The sequence below is a fragment of the Piliocolobus tephrosceles genome, unplaced genomic scaffold, assembly GCF_002776525.5.
Source record: "Piliocolobus tephrosceles isolate RC106 unplaced genomic scaffold, ASM277652v3 unscaffolded_31293, whole genome shotgun sequence".
In the NCBI taxonomy this organism is placed as follows: domain Eukaryota; kingdom Metazoa; phylum Chordata; class Mammalia; order Primates; family Cercopithecidae; genus Piliocolobus; species Piliocolobus tephrosceles.
This window is the reverse complement of record NW_022314636.1, coordinates 568-17,575: the sequence shown is the minus strand read 5'-3', so window position 1 is coordinate 17,575 and position 17,008 is coordinate 568. Positions and strand designations below refer to the sequence as shown.

The 17,008-nt window shown below is 45.3% G+C and overlaps 1 pseudogene; it reads left to right on the top strand.

The window, feature by feature from the left end:
- Positions 1-7,195: 7,195 nt before the first annotated feature.
- On the top strand, positions 7,196-16,149 carry LOC111528412 (annotated as a pseudogene).
- The last annotated feature ends 859 nt before the right edge of the window (positions 16,150-17,008 follow it).

Below are 17,008 nucleotides of genomic sequence, written 5' to 3'. Positions count from 1 at the left end.
GATGCCTGGACAGCCGTGGGAGGACCCTTTATGAAAGGCCGGGTGCGCGGAGGAGAGCCGCCCCGCAGGAATCACAACCATATGAGGAAAATATAGGCAGCTGGTGAAATGCATTAGACAGACATTGTGAAGGTGAAAAACTATATTAAATTAACACCATTAAAAAGGAATTTATGTCTGGGCGTGGTAGCTCATGCCTGTAATCCCAGCACTTTGAGGCGGATGCGGGCAGATCACTCGAGGCTAGGAGTTCGAGACCAGCCTGGTTAACATGGTGAAACCCCATCTCTAATAAAAATACAAAAAATTATCCAGTCGTGGTGGTGAGTGCCTGTAATCCCAGCTATTCGGGAAGCTGGGGCAGGAGAATCTCTTGAACCTGGGAAGTGGAGGCTGCAGTGTGCTGAGATCAGGCCAATGTACTCCAGCTGGGACAAGAGGGAAACTGTGGGCTGGGTACGGTGCCTCACACCTGTAATCCCAGCATTTTGGGAGGTTGAGGCGGGTGGATCATGAGGTCAGGAGATCGAGACCATCCTGGCTAACACGGTGAAACCCCGTCTCTACTAAAAATACAAAAATTAAACGGGCATCGTGCCGGTGCCTGTAGTACTAGCTACTCGGGAGGCTGAGGCAGAAGAATGGTGTGAACCTGGGAGGCGGAGCTTGCAGTGAGCTGAGATTGCACCACTGCATTCCAGCCTGGGCAACAGAGCCAGACACCGTCTCAAAAAGAAAAACAAAAGCGAAACTGTGTCTCAAAAAAAAAAAAACAAAGTAATTTACTAGCCGTATATACCTACTATGCAAACATAACAAAATCAAAAACATAATTTAATCTAGGACAAGACAGCTGAAATAGTAAATATATACATTAGGATAAAATGTTCATTAAATTTTCCATAGTGTATCATGGAAAGAACAGAAATTAAACAATAGAAAATATTAATATATACAGGAAGTGGAATGAGAAGAAAGAATGTGTCTGTCACGGTTTCAGAAAGAAGGAAGAAGGATGTTCACAATATGCATGAAGAGCTAATGGTTGAAATTTTTATAGAACTGAAGAGAAAACATCAGTTTATAAGTAAATTTGATCTCTCGATCATAGTAAAGTGAAAAACATGAGGCATCAATTTAAAATAATCCTAAAACTACCAGAGAAAACGTAAATGATCCTTGAATGAATGACAAGCTCATCGGGACTGGAGTTCGAAAAAGCAAACAGCAGCCCCAGAAGATACAGGAGAAACAACCACAAGGGCTTAATTGTGAGGAGAGATTCTGTGCTGGGCCTAGTTATTACTATTATAAGTACTATTTATTATTATTATTATTATTATTATTAGTTTTTGAGATGGAATTTTGCTCTTGTTGTCCAGGCTGGAGTGCAATGGCGCGATCTTGGCTCACTGCAACCTGGCCTCGTTATTATTAAAGGACTAAGTTTCAGAGTCAGCTCTGGATAAATCCTAAAACACAAGGAGACTCGGGACATTTATGAGTCGTCAGGTCAGGTGGGGGTCTTATGAGGAATAAGGAGGGCGTTTTCAGTGTCCTTTTATCAAGTACCACGATAATAACAAAGAGAGAGAGAGATTGAGACAGACAGAGAGAGATGGAGAGACAGAGAAAGAGAGAGAGATATTGAGACAGACAGACAGAGGGAGAGGGAGACAGAGAGAGAGGGAGAGAGAGAGACAGAGCCAGGCATCGCTGGAGCTGCAAGGCTGCAGATCTGTTTGCATCTGGGCTCTTTCTGCAAGCAATACTAATGATGTAAATCAGGGAGTGGAATAACGAATCCCAAATGGAGAAGACGAGATGCTACTGTGAATAAAAGAAGTCAACAGTACATAGGAAAAGCTAATAAGCATAGATCTATCTGTAATCTGTGTATATACAAGTACATACATTTCTACTAAGAATCTGAAAGAGCAAGGAAATGGATTTGCGTCTCTGGAGCCTCCAGAAAGGAATTCAGCCACGTTATGGCCTTGATTTTGTCCTAAAAGACCTCTTCAGAATTCTGATATTCAGAACTGTGAGATAACGAGTTTGTGTTGCTGAAGCTGTTCAATATGTAGTGTTTTTTTGTTTTTTTTTTTTTTTGAGACGGAGTCTCGCTGTGTCGCCCAGGCTGGAGTGCAGTGGCTGGATCTCAGCTCACTGCAAGCCCCGCCTCCCGGGTTTATGCCATTCTCCTGCCTCAGCCTCCCGAGTAGCTGGGACTACAGGCGCCCGCCACCTCGCCCGGCTAGTTTTCTGTATTTTTTAGTAGAGATGGGGTTTCGCCGTGTTAGCCAGGATGGTCTCGATCTCCTGACCTCGTGATCCGCCCGACTCGGCCTCCCAAAGTGCTGGGATTACAGGCTTGAGCCACCGCGCCCGGCCTATAGTAATTTGTTATGGCAGTAATAGCAAACCAATACTAACACAAACAGCCTTTGAAAAGAAAAATAGTTGATATTTCATAATTTTAAATCAACAGTCTGTGAAGAAGAGAAAGTTACACACTTTCACTCAACCAACCACGTGTCCTTAAAATTTACAATTTACAAAGCATCAATTGAGACACAATGGAGGATTTGAAGAAATATTGATCAGACTTTGATAGATTAAGTGAACAAAATATTTGTGAGAGCTGAATGGCACCAATATTGAATCTGATGCCCATGAATGATGTTTCGATTGTTTATATATATTATAAATGTGTATAGAAACATTTCTGGAATATGCATATAGCAACAAAGTGGGAATGTGTATTTCTTCATATATTTCTTTTTAAGGTCTCTCTCTGTTGCTCCATCTGAAGTACAATGGCACTATCCCAGCTCACTGCAGCCTCGACCTCCCCAGGCCTAGGTGATTCTCCCACAACCATCTCCTGAGTAGCTGGGACTACAGGATCATGCCACCTTGCCCGGCTAAATTTTTTTAATATGTATTTTTTGTAGAGACGAGGTTTCGCTATGTTGCCCAGGCTGGTCTCAAACTCCTGGGCTCCCGGGATCTGGCTACCTTGGCCTTCCAAAGTGTTGGGATGACTGGTGTGAGCCACTGTGCAAGGCCAGGAATACTTACTTATGAAAACATATTGATCAGAAATATCTATCTTTTTTTTTCTTTTGGAAACGAAGTCTCGCTCTGTTGCCAGGCTGGAGCACACAGGTGCGATCTCGGGTTACTGCAATCTCCACCTTCTGGGTTCAAGAGACTCTCCTGCCTCAGCCTCCCAAGTAGCTAGAATTACAGGCGCGCCCCACCACACCCAGCTATTTTTTTTGTATTTTTAGTAGAGACGGGGTTTCACCATGTTGGCCGGATGGTCTCAATCTCCCGACTTTGTGATCTGCCCACCTTAGCTTCCCAAAGTGGTGGGATTACAGGCGTGAGCCACTGTGCCCGGCCATATCTATCATTTTTAGACAACAAAGTAAGCATCCAAATTGTTACTACAGGTAACGTTTCTTGATTAGAAGTTCAATTAAATTAGCAGCCAACAATAAGAAGACATTTAGAGAAAAAACAATACTTTGGGAACAAATAACATTCTAAATATTCATGGGTTATAGGCCAGGTGTGGTGGCTCATGCCTGTAATCCCAGCACTTTGGGAGGCTGAGGCAGGTGGATCATTTGAGGTCAGGACTTTGAGACCAGCCTGGCCAACATGGTGAAACCCTGTCTCTACTGAAAATGCAAAAATTAGCTGGGTGTGGTGGCATGCAGCTGTATTTTCAATGACTCGTGAGGCTGAGACACGAGTTTCACTTGAACCTGGGAAGTGGAAGTTGCAGTGAGCCGAGATTGTGCCACTGCACTCCAGTCTGGGTGAGAAAGACTCCACCGCAAAAACAAAAACAAATATTCATGGGTTATAGAATCACACATTAAATTGACAGAGCATTTATGAAAAAATGTCAGTGAAATTATAACATGAACATTTGTATGATATAAAGTAAGACAGTGAGACAGCGAGAGAGCACAACTACCAAATCAAGATGGAAAGAAGCACCGCTACCGGTCCTACAGACATAAAAGGACAAGTTAAGCAAAACTAGAAATCTACGCTAAGATGTTTTACAACTAACATTTAATAGAACATATCTTGAAGTAAATAAACTACCAAAATTTACTCAAGAACAAATATATAGTGTAACATTTCCTAGTTTTACTGAAGAAATTCAACTGGCTGGGTGCAGTAGCTCACGCCTTTAATTCCAGCACTTTGGGAGGCTGAGGTGGGCAGATCACCTGAGGTCAGGAATTCAAGACCAATCTGGCTAACATGGTGAAATCCCGCCTCTACTAAAAATACAAAAATTAGCCAGGTGAGGTGGCACATGCCTGTAATCCCAGCTACTCAAGAGGGTGAGGCAAGAGAACCATTTGAACCCGAGATGCGGAGGTTGCAGTGAGCTGAGATCACACCACTGAATTCTAGCCTAGGTGACAGAGGGAGACTCCGTCAAAAAAAAAAAAAAGAAATTCAATCTATACTCAGAAATCTTTCCATAGGGAAATCTGGCCTGAATGGGTACACTGTTGATTTGTACCAAATATTTGAGAAAGTAATAATAACACGGAAAATCTAGAAGAAATGAACAAATTCCTAGACACACATAACCTACCATGATTGAACCGGGAAGAAATCTGAAGAGACCAATAAGAAGTAACAAGATGGAAGCTGTAATGAAAAGTCTCCCAGGAAAGAAAAGCCTGGGACCTGATGGCTTCACTGCTGAATTCTACAAAACATTTATAGAATAAATAAAATCAATGCTACTCAAACTATGAGTAATAGAGGAGGGAATACTTCCAAACTCATTCTACAAGGCCATATCACCCTAATACTAAAAGTACACAAAGGCACATCAAAACAACAAAACTACAGGCAAGATCTCTGATGAATATTGATGCAAAAATCCTCAACAAAATACTAGCAAACCAAATTCAAGAATATATGAGAAATATCATTCAACATGATCAGGTGGGATTTAATCCCTGGGATGCAAAGATCGTTCAACATATGCAAATCAACTAATGTAATACATCATAACAACAGAATGAAGGATAAAAACCCTATGATCCTTTCAATTGATGCTGAAAAAGCACTTAGGAAATTTCAACATCCCTTACGATAAAAACCCTTAAAAAACTGGGGATAGTTGAAACATACCTCAACATAATAAAAGCCATATATGACAGACCCACAGCTAGTATTTTGCAGAATGGGGAGAAACTGAAAGCCGTTCTTCTTAGATCTGGAACATGACAAAGATGCCCACTGTCACCACTGTTACTCAACATAGCACTGGAAGTCCTAGCTAGAGCAATCAGACAAGAGAAAGACATAAGGGGCATCCAAATTGGGAAAGAAGAAATCAAATTATCCTTGTTTGCAGGTGATATGATCTTATCTTTGGAAATATCTAAAGACTTCACAAGAAAAGTATTAGAACTGATAAACAAATTCAGTCCGGCTGCAGGATACAACATCAACATTTAGAAATCAGAAGCATTTCTAGCCAGGAACAGTGGCTCACGCCTGTAATCCCAGTACTTTGGGAGGCTGAGGCAGGTGGATCATGAGGTCAGGAGTTCAAGACCAGCCTGGCCAAGATGGTAAAAGCCCGTCTCTACTAAAAATATAAAAAGTAGCCAGACACAGTGGTGGGCACCTGTAATCCCAGCTACTTGGGAGGCTGAGGCAGGAGAATTGCTTGAACCCGGGGAGCAGAGGCTGCAGGGAGCCAAGATCATGCCACTGCACTCCAGCCTGGGCAACAGAGCAAGACTCCATCAAAAAAAAAAAAAGAAAGAAAGAAATCAGAAGTATTTCTATATGTCAACAGTCAACAACCTGAGAAAGAAAAAAAAACTCATCCCATTTACAATATCCAGACATAAAATTAAATACCTAGGAATTGACGTAACCAAAGAAGTAAAATGGCTTATATCCAAAAGACAGGCAATAACAAATACTAGCGAGAACGTGAGAACAGGGAACCCTTGTATGCTGTTGGTAGGAACCTAGATTAATACAATCACTATGGAGAACAGTTTGGAGGTTCCTCAAAAAACTAAAGCTAGAGGTACCTTATGATCCAGTAATCCCACTGCCGGGCATACACTAAAAAGAAAGAAAATCAGTCTATCAAAGAGATATCTGCACTCCTATGTTGCCCAAGCTGGAGTGCAGTGGCGTGATTTCGGCTCACTGCAACCTTCGCCTCCGGGTTTCAAGCGAATCTCCCGCCACAGCCTTCTGGGTAGCCAGGATTACAGGCGCCTGCAACCATGCCTGGCTAATTTTTGTATTTGTAGTACAGACGAGATTTTGTCACGTTGACCATGCCAATCTCGAACTCCTGGCCTCAAGTGACAACCCCGCCCCAGCCTCCCAAACTGCTGGGATTTCAGGCATGGGCCACCGTGCCCGGCCAATATATTTATTTCTATTTACTATTCTAGGAGTTCTAATATGAGAGAAGAACAGAAACATATTTCAGTGTGTAACGGCCCCTAATGATTCAGTTTTGATGGTAAATATAAATCCGTCTCCACATGACAGTCTTCCCTGCGCGTCTTGCCTCGTCCTTGTCTTATTAGGACGTGAGTGATATTGGATTCAGATCCTGTCCTCTTCCAGCATGACTGCATCTTTATTTACCTAATCACATCTCTAAAGACCCTTTTTCTGCATGAGTTCACAGTCACAGGTAAGGGGGTTAAGGTGCCAACATGTCCTTTTGGGGTTACAATGCAACCCACCACACCCATCATGGTTGTGTCCACTGCGGAGCCTCCATCAGTGCCCAGTGAGTGATCTACGCTGCCCATAATTCTTCCTACCGGCTGTTCTACTGTGATAAAGAAAATAAAAAGAACAGGGCAAAGTTGGCCGGGCGCGGTGGCGTAGGCCTGTAATCTCAGCACTTTGGGAGGCCGAGGAGGGTGGATCCCTTGAGACCGGCCTGGCCAACATGGCGAAACCTTGTCTCTCCTCAGAAACAACAACAAATTAGCCGGGCATCCTGACACACGCCTGTAATCCCAGCTACTCTGGAGGTCGAGGCAGGAGAATCACTTGAATCCGAGAAGCAGAGGTTGCAGTGAGCGGAAGAAAGAAAAGGGCAAAGGGGCTTGAAGGCGGGAGGCTGGGGAAGCTGCGAGGAGCGGGCGCCGCCGCCATGTTCGGTCTGAAGCGAGGGAGGGGGCGGCGTGCGGGGGCGGCGTGCGGGGGGCGGCGTGCGGGGGCGGCGTGCGGGGGCGGGCGCCGCCGCCATGTTGGGTCTGAAGCGAGGGAGGGGGCAGCGTGCGGGGGCGGCGTGCGGGGGCGGCGTGCGGGGGCGGGCGCCGGCGCCGCCGCCATGTTGGGTCTGAAGCGAGGGAGGGGGCAGCGTGCGGGGGCGGGCGCCGCCGCCATGTTGGGTCTGAAGCGAAGAAGGAGCAGGCGCGTGCAGCGGGCATGAGGAGCGGGCGGCAGTGGCGTGGGATCTGCTTCTCTGCGAGCGGCCAGGAGCGGTGGCGGCACCCTTGACGTCAGCAATCATCAGCCTCAGTCCAAGGTGGAGATCCACTACCAGGGCATCCTCTACACCATGACACCGAACACTCCCGCGCAGCCCTCGCCAAAGTTCGATCCTTTGGTCCAGAAGACAGACCGCCAGATGGTCCAATACCGCCACAAGATGGAGTCTTTGAATCCATTGTATTCCGTGGGAGTGACGTGAAAGACCTCAGTTTGCGAGCCACCAAAACCACGGTGTTCTTTGCCTCAAGACCCAGCTATGGTGCAGTTCTCACTAGGCTCATCCACTTCTTCACTCCAGTCCGTGGGTTCTTATGGGCCTTTCGGCAGGATGCCCACATCCAGCCAGTTCAGTCCAAGTTCCTTAGTGCGGCAGCGGTTTGGTGCTGTTGGTGTTGCTGGAAGCTCTTTGGCCTCCTTTGGAATAGAAATATCAAACAGTGGTACCTTGCTCCAAAGTAGTGCGGTTGGTTCTGCCTTTACACAGGATACAAGATCTCTAAAAACACAATTATCTCAGGGTCGTTCAAGCGCTCAGTTCGACCCTTTGAGAAAAAGCGCAACCATGGAACAAGCAGTGCAGACCTCCTGGGCCCGCTTACCTGCTCTAGCACCTGTTGGGAGAAGGAGTCCTGTGTCAACCAGGCCTGTGCCATCTACCAGCCAAAAAGCCATAATAGAGAATCAGGAGCGCAGGTGAGCTGAAGCATGTTCCAAGGGCAGAACAACGTTCCAAGGCCGGAAAATGAGCAACTCAGAAATTATAATAAGAGACAAGTAGCTCCAGGTTCTCCTTCAGAGCCAAGAAGAGGGTGTGGGGGTCATCGGGGTGGCAGGGGAAGATTTGGTATTTGGCGAGATGGGCCAATGAAACTTGAGAAAGACTTTGACTTTGAAAGCCCAAATGCACAATTCAACAAGGAAGAGATTGGCAGAGAGTTTCCTAATAAATTAAAAGAAGATAAACTTGAGAAACAGGAGAAGCCTGGAAATGGTGAAGATAAAGGAGACTCAGGAGTTGATACCCAAAACAGTGACGGACATGCTGATGAAGATCCACCTGGATGTAATTGCTATTATGACCAAACTAAATCCTTCTTTGATAATATTTCTTGTGATGACGTTAGAGAACGGAGACCAACCTGGGCTGAAGGAAGAAGATTAAATGCTGAAACATTTGGAGTCCCACTTTGTACAAACCCTGACCGTTGGGGATACAGAGGCAGAGGATGTCTTGGTTTCTGTGGTGGCAGAGGGCGTGGTGGTGGCAGAGGTGGTACCTTGACCACGGTGGATTCACTGTGGTGGATTCAGAGCAGGTTCTGGGACCGGGAGTTTGCAGATTTTGAATATAGGAAAAACACAGCTTTTGGCCCCTAAAAGGTCTGAATTGATGGTACTGCTTTCTGAAAGAAAGACAACAAAGCTGCTGCATAGTCTACAAACAAATCTCTGAAAATAGGTGAATTTCTAGCTCTTCGTGGTCCTGGAAATTGATTTCAGTCTTTGAGAAGAATGAAGAAGTGAATTCGCCGTACGTTTGCCACCAGCACTGGGTTTTTGTTTTTTGTTTGTTTTTCCATTTAATTTCAGAGATAAAATGCAGTCAGTTTTTGGGGGAGGAAGGCTTATCTTAAGACATGAGGATTAACTATATTTGGAATAGCAGAAGGTTGAGTAATTTCTTGTGTATCGTTAAACTAAAGCAGTAATTCACTGGGACTTATAAGTATTGTTTCATCACCGAAAGTTTTTTTTTTTTTTTTTTTTAAATCACTGTATCGTATGTGGTAATTGCAGGTTGCCCGCAGATAGGGCCGTGATACTGTGTTCTGAGCCAAGGAGGGTGTGTGTGTGTGTATCTTTCTTCTCCTTTCTTTTGGGGGATCTTGTCATATGAAGTAGCTTATTTCGTCAATTAATTAGGGTGCTGGATGGTAGAGAATTTTGTCAGTCAACTATGTACACAGGGTAAATACTGTTTCTTAGGCAAACGTAACTTTTTTATATAGTTGTAAAATTCCTTTATATTCCATTGCCAAAGAAACATTAAAAACTTTGTAAAGCTGTATACCAAGCAACTATTTTTTTAAAAAAATAAACATTTTAAAGTTAGCAAAAAAAAAGGGAAAGGGCAAAGTGATCACTTTTGGCATAGGGTAACCCTTATTTTCTTCCCTGCTGGTAATTTTCCACCAGGCAGATCATCTAACTCCAAATCACCTAAAAGTGCAGGCCCAGGATGTTCTTATCTCCCCAGTGGGTCACCTGGAAGAGTGGGGATGGGGGCTGTTGATGATGCGCTCCTTTCCTTTCCCAGCCCACGTGTTCTACCTCTGAAAAGACATAGCATTTTCATTTGCAGAGCCCGTTATAGAAATATAAATAAGAACAAAAATATTAGAAGAAAAAGACATAGCATCATTTAGTGTTCATTCATATGAATATGTATATTGTCTACAGCTATCTATATCTCTGTTTTGTATCTATGTCTATTACACCATCAGAGAGCACCTAAAGTGCAGAGTCTCATCCACAAACCGTTTCTTGCATCTCCTGTAAGAGGCCATTCTGATGCTCTGTCAGCCCAGCAGCACCCAACCACTACATGGCACGCATCCTATCTCAGGTCATCCCCAGGATATCACGTGGCCCTGTTCTCATTGCCACACTGATTTCATGTGCATGTAGGTCCCTCGATCTGAGATTAAGTCATGAGATGCTCCATTTAACAGGTGGGAGACTCTGCTTCCTGGCGGAGGGCCGCAGTGAGCTCAGAGGAACCCGTCTCAGCGCCAGCATCCATCCCGGTCAGGAGGATTTGCTGCCCCCTCCTGGTTGAATACACGTCATGTCGTCAAGCGGCCACCAGATGACTCGCTGGTCCACTCAAAGGCGAACACTCTGCTGGTCACAGGTGAGATTGTCAGTGACAGTGGTGGCTACTTGGTCCTTGGTGAGAGGTAGTCGCTGGTGTTGGTTCCACGCATGTCCTTTTTTCCTTTGATTCTTTTTTAATTTTTTTTTGAGACGTAATTTCACTCTGTCACCCAGGCTGGCGTGCAGTGGCGCGATATTGGCTCACTACAACCTCTGTCCTTGATTCTCCTGCCTCAGCCTCCCGAGTAGCTGGGATTACAGGCACCTTCCAGCACACCTGGCTAATTTTTGTATTTTCAGTAGGGACGGGATTTCACCCATATTGGCCAGGCTGGTCTTGAACTCCTGACCTCAGGTAATCCGCCCACCTTGGCCTCCCAAAGTGCTGGGATTACAGGCGGGAGACACTGCGCCTGGCAGCATGTCCTTTTCTTCTTGCTCCATGGCAGTGACACTCATGGGCCCTCCAGCATGCACTGGGACTGCTGAAACAGAGCTGGCTGAAGCTCACCGCATTAACCAAGTCATCAGTGGATCCTTAGGTCCCCTAACCCCAGCTGTGGGTGCTCCTGCTTGCTTCTCAGGAGAGGCTCCTGGTCGAGAGCAGACGTTTTTCCTGTCCTCCTCCAGCCTCAGTCTCGGGCAGTTTCTGTGTGCCAGGGCCTTGAGGGTGGGGCTGTCTCCATGTTTCTGTCCCTGCTGTCATGGCAGCTGCATTCTACTGGGTAGATTTGTTTGGTGGGGAGGGATTTTCTGTCCCTATTCCAAATGTGCATATCTCTAATGGTCTTTGTCTGGGATCACGATCCAGGATTGTTCTCTGCACTCCTCCTAGGGTAGAGGGATTTTATGATCCACCTTCCAGCCACAATGAGTCATTACCTGGGATCTGAGGTGGGCAGAATTATCTGAGCCTCTTCAAATGGCTTATGTCTTTTCTTCCATGTGAGAGAAGCACCTGGGTGGGAAATGAGATTTCAGGCCATGCACAGTGGAAGCTCTTTCTGTCTGATCACCAGTGTGGGGTCTCCATCTTGCTCCCAATCAGTCTTGTGAATGCTCAGTTGAGACCCATGGGAAAGAACTTGCGGGTGAGTGCACAGTGCCCCTCTGTCTTAGGTCCCCAGGTGTGTCTTGATCTCTGGGGAAGCAGAAAACATTGGCTCCCCACATTCACTGTTAGCTGATGTCCCCCCTCAGTGTGTACAGCAGCCTCCCACCCTTATGGGTTCTGGTGTGTCGCTGTGCCTCATTGCACAGAATGGGGGCTTCTGCAGTGTTAATGGGAAACCAGCCCAGAGATAGAGGTAGGGATTGGAGTTATGCTGCCACAATCCGTGAAATATTAACTGAGGAAACTGGCTAAGCTTGGACTGTAGTGTTGGACAGGAGACAATGATAAGAAGCGCTCTGGGGTAGAATGGTGTGGATTTGTTCATCATGTGTGAAGAGGAAGATGCTGAGGAAATGAAAGCTCTTCCATTCTGTGACTTGGTTGACAAGAGGAACCAACAGGGCCATCACAGGAGCAATGACCCCATGGGGGAAGGAGATGGAAGGAGGTGTGTTTAAGACACTTAACTGAGTCAGAGAGAGAAGCAGAACCTCCCAGTACCTGGAAAGTGTGGTTTGTTTCTCCCAAACTTCCTCTTTCTGACTTCTTTATTTCTCTACATGGCAGCACCTTCTCTTCATTTCTCCATCAAAACCTCTGAGCTGTTTGAGTTCCTCATATATACTGATGATCAAACCCTTGTTAGAGGAATAGGTAACGAATGTTTCTCCCTGCTTCTGTAGGTCATGACACTGTTGGTTGTTTCCTGAGCTCTGCAGAAGCTTTTTAGTTTGATATACCCATTTGTCTATTTTTGCTTTTGTTTCCTATGCTTTTAAGGTTTTATTGATAGAATGTTTTCTTAGACCAATGTCTTGAAGCGTTTCCTCTGTGTTTTCTTCTATAGTTTCATAGTTTCAGGTCTTACTTCAGGTTTTATTCCGTCTTGAGTAGATTTTGTATATCGTGAGAGACAGAGGTTGAGTTTTTTTTTTCTGCATGTGGATATCCAGTTATGCCAGAAGCATTTATTGAATAGACTGTCCTTTCCCCAATATATGTTCTTGGCATGTTTGTTGATAATTAGTTGGCTGTAACTTCTGGATTTATTTCTAGGTTCTTTGCTCTATTCCATTGTCAATATGTTTGTTTTTAAGCCAGTGCCTTGCTGTTTTGGTTGCTGTAGCTTTGTAGTGTATTTTGAAGTCAGGTAGTGTGATGTCTCCAACTTTGTTCTTTTTTTCTCTAAATTGTGTTGGCTATTTTGGGTATTTTATGGCTCTGTATGAATTGTAGAATTTTTTAATATTTCGGTGAAGAATGACACTGGTGTGTTGACAGGAATTACAATGAATCTGTAGATTGCTCTGGGTACTTTGGTCCTTTTAATAAATATTTATTATTTGAATGTATGAACAGGAGGTATCTTTCCAGTTTTTTCCTGTCCTCTTTAATTTTTTTATCAGAACTTTATAATTTTGTTTGTAGAGGTTTTTACCTTATCGGTTAAATTTATTAGTAGGTCTTTCAATGTTTGTGGCTATTATAAATGGGATTTAATTCCTGAATTCTTTTTCAGCCAGTTCTGTTCTTCAGGGTCAAGCATCATGTAAGTTCCCATTTAGGAATGGAATCTGGAATGAGCAGCAGCTGCACACGAATGCCTTTCTCTGATTTCCACTTCAGAGGAGTCCAGGAGGTGACAAGGCACATGGAGCATTGTCACATTTGGAATCCAGTCCTGTGTGATCCCTAAAACACCACCTGACTGGGTGGAACCTCATCTCTGGAATAACCAAGCCCTGTGTGATCCCCGTAAACCACTACCTGATTTTGTTGACACTCATCTCTGAAATAACCCCAAGGCCATGTTGGTGTCCTCCGTCCCAGTTCAGGTGGTTTCAACATAATGAGATCAGAAAGTTATATGGCCACTTAAAAATGTCAATTGCATGTCATGTAGTACTGCACAAGGGGTTTTCCTCTTCCCGTTCTTACCTGGGTAGTGGCTCATTGTCTGACTGGACTCAGGTGAGGCTCATCAGGCAGGTTGGGGTCATGTTGTGAATGAAACACAAAGTCAACCTGTGAGATCATTGGTCTGATGATCAAGAGCCACCTTGTTTGCCATTTAATGGCCAGTGCAGCCTGTGGCTTTCACCACCATACTTCAATCTCAGCTCCCTAAATGGCCTGACAAATAAAGATAGATAGGTACGAAAACAGAAATATGCCATTCCCTGGTTAAAATGGCTGTTATCTCTAAGACAAAAATTAACAGATGCTCTCAAGGATGTGGAGAGAAGAAACCCTTGTACCTTGGTGGGAACGTAAGTTGGTGCAGCCAATATGGAAACAGTGTGGAGATTCCTCAAGAAACTGAAAGTAGAACAACCACACCATCCAGTAATCGCACAGCTGGATATATTTCCAAAAGAGAGAAAATCAGTATAGCAGAGAGGTGTCTGCATCGCCATGTTTATTGCTGCAGTATTCACAATAGCCAAGATACGGAATCAACCTATGTCCATCAATGAATGAATGGATAAGGAACATGTGGTCTATATACACCATGAAATAATATTCAGCCAAAAAAAGAAGGAAATTGTACCATGTTCAGCAACACAGATGAATCTGGAGGACATTTATGTTCGGTGACATAAGCCAGGCCTAGAAAGAGGAACATTGCATGTTCTCGCTCATGCGGGAGCTACAAAACTGGGCCTCGTGATGGCAGAGAGTAGAATGGTGGTCAGCAGAGGCTGGCAAGGGAGTGTGGAGGAGGGGGATGGAGAGAGGTTGGTGGATGGGTGCAGAAATACAGGTGGAGAGAAGGAGTAAGTTCCAGGGCCCGAGAGCTCAGTAGGGTGACCACAGTCAGCAACAAATTATTGTATATTCCACATGAGCTAGAAGTGAAGATTTGAAATGTTCTCAACACAGAAATTATAAATGTTGGCCAGGTGCAGTGGCTCACACCTGAAATCCCAGCACCTTGGGAGGCCTAGGCGGGTGGATCGCCTAAGGTCAGTATTTCGAGACTAGCCTGGGCAACATGGTGAAACCCCATCTCCAATAAAAATACAAAAATTAGCCAGGCGTTTTGGTGCACACCTGTAATCCTAGCTACACGGGAGGCTGAGAGAGGAGAACCGCTTGAGCTGGGAGGCATAGGTTGCAGTGAGCCAAGATCGTGCCCCTGCACTGCAGCCTGGGTGACAGTGAAAGACTCAGTCTGAAAAAAAAAATATGTATATATAAATGTTTGGGGTGATGGGTGTCCTGGGAACCTTTATTGGATCATTACACATTGCGTGCATGAATCAGATTACCACATGCTCCCAAGAAATATGTATGATTATTCTCTATCAAATCAAAAGTGTACTATTGACCAGTAATTTGAAGTGGATTGTGGGTCACCAAATGAAAGTCAGCGTTCCAGTGCCCGTGTCCGGCAGCCCTTGTGGTTTCCATGTTGAACAGAACCTCCCAGTATTTCCCGACGTGTAACCACTATTTTGGATTACATAGAGTTACCTACTTCCTTTATTTATGGGGTCTGTTTTGAGTTTGCCTCCCTACAAGATAAACGTTGCCTCCTTTTGAGCTTCATGTGTTGAAATAGCCGTGCATGGCTTCTTTTTATACTCTTGTTGCTTTACTCAACCTCATGATCGAAGGTTGGTTTGCGTTACTCTTTGTAGATTTCGTCTGTGCCTTCGCATGTCCTCGTAGTATCCCATGGTGGAATTGAACCACGCTTGTTTCTTTTGTTTTAGATGTATATTTGGGCTTTATGGCTGGTGTCTAATATGAGCACCAGTCCTGTCCATGTTGTTGTGAATGAAACCTCACCATATGAACACATTTTCCTCTAGGTTCTGTACTTTATGTTCATAGCTGTGTGTCTCTTCTTTTTAGTTAGGTACTTCTGATATACTCCCCAAAGTGATTGAAGTAATTTGCAGTCCTACCACGGATGTATTGGATTTCTAAGTCAGCCCTACTACCTATGACTTTGATGTTGTCATTTTCGTCATGCGAAATGAATACCTCAACATTGATCCCTCTCTTCAGGAATGATCGGCAGACAGTTCAGAAAGCATAGGCTGTAGATTTTCTTCCAGAACGTCCTGGGATCATCAGATCTGTCCCTGAGGCTCCATGTCTCTGAATGGTGTATTGTTCTCTCTGCTGTTCACCTGCTGGCTCCATCTTGGGGGCTTCTCAGGCTGTGCTGAGCCTCAAATAAGAGAATCCCGAGGACCACCAGGATCAAGCCAGCCATGCCCATGCGGATGAGATTCTCCACTGTGTAATCCTGTGGGTGTGAGGCTGGGGATGGTAGAAGAAGAGGTCTCAGAGGTCAGGGCAGATCAACATCACCCAGGACCCCTGGATGCCCACCCAGCGCACGCCCCCCATCTCCTGTTGACAGACCCTGACCCTCTGTGCCAGTCTCATAACTGAGAGCATCTCCTCACTCACCAGTCTTGGGGTCTGACTTGTTTTGTGATGGGCTGAGGGTCTCGGCTGCTCCTGAGAATGAAAATGGAGGGGGAGAGCCCTGAGCCAGCCTCTCTCCTGGGCTCTATGTTCTTACTCTTCCAGGCCTCATGATGTGGCTTTCACGGAGTTCCTCAATAAAGCCTCCCTCTCCTGGAGCTGGGTTCCCTCCAGTCTCCTCCTGGACTAGTTCAGTTTTCCTGTGTTCTATGAATTTAAACGTTGCTCCTGAGTCACCTGGGGGAGAGTTTTCCTACACCCTGAGAGTCATGATCTGCAAGGAAAGTGGTCCCTAGTACAGAGGTCACGGAGCCCTGTGTGCTGTCTGTGCAGCCTGGGACACAGGAGCATATAAGCCGATTCCCCCCGACATGAGAGTTTCACAGATCCACCAGTGGAGGACCCAGGCTGCGTGGATGAAGCGTTGGTCCTCAGGGGCTCCTGAATGTCAGGAGCACAAAGTGGTGAAAGTCTGGGGCTGCCTCCTTTTCACTCCAGCTCAGCCACTGCCCCTGGGGTTTTACCTTCCATTTAATCTTTAGGTAGCTAATTATTCATATAGGCAGCAACAGGTAGAATGTGATACACACACAGAAAAACACAAACACAAATAGAAATCTATTTTATATATATGGTGGGCCATAAAAGCTCTCTCTGCTTTCTGAACAAACATCTGAAACCACAGCAGTGGAAATTTACCAGTCACGGGGATAGTTTTGGATGTATGGGTAGAGATCTATATTTATGTGTGAGTGTATATTATCTTTTTTTTTTTTTTTTTTTTTGAGGCGGAGTCTCGTTCTGTCGCCCGGGCTGAAGTGCAGTGGCCGGATCTCAGCTCACTGCAAGCTCCGCCTCCCGGGTTCACGCCATTCTCCTGCCTAAGCCTCCCGAATAGCTGGGACTACAGGCGCCCGCCACCTCGCCCGGCTAGTTTTTTTTGTATTTTTAGTAGAGGCGGGGTTTCACCGTGTTAGCCAGGATGGTCTCGATCTCCTGACCTCGTGATCCGCCCGTCTCGGCCTCCCAAAG